The following is a 2819-nucleotide window of genomic DNA, read 5'->3' as shown; positions in this document are numbered from 1 at the left end:
TCATTAACGTGTTTGCTTTGCATGGAAGTTATTTCTCAATACAACTTATGAATTACTTGCTTGATAGGAAAGAGAAGTCATGTATATTTCAGTATTAATTATAACCACTTACCTTTACACTGTAGGCCAAAAAAGAAAAAAAGTAAGAAATTTTAAAGGAAACATTTTAAAGTTGATTTAAAGCACTGACATGCCAAACTCTTTACTGCATATTTTTCTTCCAAAATGTCTCAGTTTATGACTCAGCCACTAGAAATAATCTGCTTAATTAAATCAATGTTCACATACTGTATATAACTGAAGTGCATATGGAAAGAAGAAATAGGAACAATATGCTTCAAATGAAACACTTTAAATAAAACCTCAAACTAAAATTGGCATGCTTAGCTTTTAAATATGTCTTATGATCTTGCTTTGAATTTTTACAAACCCCTGTTTAACCCCTGATTAGCATTTTATTGATAGAGGAATATTTTTCCATTGCTTTTGTAATTATTTTGCAGTTCAGCATTATTTGAGGTATGTAGTTTTACTGGAAGTAGATATTCTCCTCCCTGCCACACAAATCAAAGGGAAACAATGCACCAAAGTAGCAAAGTACAAAACTATGCTCCATCCGACGGGAAATTTTAATTAGTATTCAGGTCTTACCATGACCAATAAATAACCTTTCTAAACACAGTTGTATTTTGTTAGTTGATTACTATAGTACTAAAATATATAATTGAATTAAACATAATTCTATATAAAATAATGAAATATAAAAATGTTCAAAATAGATAAAGAAAAACAAATAAATGAGTAAAGGCTAAAAAATAACATGTCTTTCAAAATCATTTACCTGAAATATTTTCTCAATGATATATTCTGATATGAGTTACGTATCTGCAAGCATTCCATCTTTTTTTCATGTATTGGAAACTCCAAATGGGATGAGAGAAATAAACAACCATTTTAAAACACTAACTTTGACTCCTAAACGTGTTTGAATATTTTGCCTTGTAATAAAATTGCTAAGCACGATACACCTCATTGCTTCTGTCTTTGATATTACTGAAGATATTGTTCTGTAGTACAATATTCTCTACTGAATTTAGTTTTTAATACAATCACATTTAATGATAAAATAAATAAGTAGGGTAAAATGTGGTAAGATATGAATATATGATGTTGATAGTTTTTTATTATTTCATAAGATTGTTTTAGTAAAATGAAACAAAAATGTAGTTTATAGGTTTTAGGCACATTTCCTATTTTTGTAGACATGTCCAGTTGGTTGTTCTACAATTGATAGAATTAAACAAATTCACCAACACATAACCTTCATTTTTTCCGCTGAGGGCATTACATTTACAGATATGTCAAGGTATTAAGGAAACATCCTATTTTACATATGTATACACATAAAATAAACTTACTTAACTCTCATACTAAGTTTCCTTGATAAATCTTAGCAGGGATATTAAATAGCTTGCTGTCATAGCCTTTACATTCTTGCTGTATATATTTATATTTAATGCTGTGTAAGAACATTCTTTAAATACAGTTTTATTCAAATGAAGTTCAAAATAATCTTTTCTTTTCAAATATGTATATATATAATTCTGATACAAGGTGAACTCTTGCTTTTGTTTTTCCAAGGAAAATATCCAAGTAACACAAACAAGCAAGAAAAGCAGGCAAATAGAAATCATGAAGTTAAAAAAATGAAACAAAGAGGAAGACAGAGCAAATAGCTAAACTCCAGTGTGCAAATATGGAGTAGGTCAAAGGCTGTGGATGGATGGTTGTCAGTAGTGTTATGAATGCAATTAGCAAACATTTAGTTAAAATATTAAAAGTGCTAGTAAACATTCCTAACCTGAAAATCAAAAATTCAGTATGCTCTATAATCTAAAACTTGTAGAAAGAAGAAGCAAGGACAACCCCCGGGCTGCCCAAAGCTGCGCGCTGTTGCATCTCATGTCTAGCGCCTGTGACCTGCCACATCACCACCATGCCCCAGAGAAAGGCTGATGGTGGTGCTGACAGTGACAAAACCAAGGTGAGGGATGAACCACAGAGAAAATATGCAGGGTTGTCTGCTAACCAGCTCTTCCAAAGCCAGAGCCCAAGCCTAAAAAGGACCCTGCAAAGAAAGGAGAGAAAGTACCCAAAGGGAAAAAGGGATGAGCGGATGCCAGCAAGGATGGGAATAACCCTGCAGAAAATGGAGATGCCAAAACAGACCAGGCACAAAGAGTTGAAGGTGCTGGAGATGCCAAGTGAAGTGTGTGTATTTTTGATAACCGTGTACTTCTAGTGACTGTACAGTTTGAAATACAACTTTCATCAAGTTTCATAAAAATTCAGAATTTTGTTTTAAAATTTTTTAAGCTACAGAAAACTTCATTGTTGTTTTGGGGGGAAGGAGGCATATGTTAGTAGTACAATGTCTCCAAAGCTGGATCAATGTGGGGAAGGCGACTTTCCCTGCTGGTTTTGAGACTTCCTCTTGGGTCCCAGAAGGAGGGATTCCCTGATGTTGACACATGAGGCCATCTTGGCATAAATGCCTTGTAGTATGGGAATGCTCCCAGTTCATTTTATGTCCTCCTTTAATCTGCCATCAGCATAAGCTTAACTCCCTTAACCCCAGAGACCTATTGGGATCTGATTCCCAAAAGTGATGTCACCAGTGTGTCAGGCAATCTGGACTTGCCAGTAATGTTGAGGTGGTGTCCCACAAGAGCAATTGGTTTCTTTTTCTAGACTGTGGATCTTCAGATTGATAATTCTGCCATTTTAATTTCCTGAAAGTCAGGGTCGGCTTGTGAAAA

At 34.1% G+C, this 2819-nt stretch overlaps 1 pseudogene; it reads left to right on the top strand.

Annotated features, from left to right (window-relative positions):
• The first annotated feature begins 1996 nt into the window (after positions 1-1996).
• LOC101579101 lies at positions 1997-2268 on the top strand (annotated as a pseudogene).
• The last annotated feature ends 551 nt before the right edge of the window (positions 2269-2819 follow it).

This window comes from Octodon degus, unplaced genomic scaffold, assembly GCF_000260255.1.
Source record: "Octodon degus isolate 3935 unplaced genomic scaffold, OctDeg1.0 scaffold00013, whole genome shotgun sequence".
Lineage (NCBI taxonomy): Eukaryota > Metazoa > Chordata > Mammalia > Rodentia > Octodontidae > Octodon > Octodon degus.
Note: the sequence above shows the minus strand (reverse complement) of the source record. Positions and strands in the feature narration are given on the sequence as shown.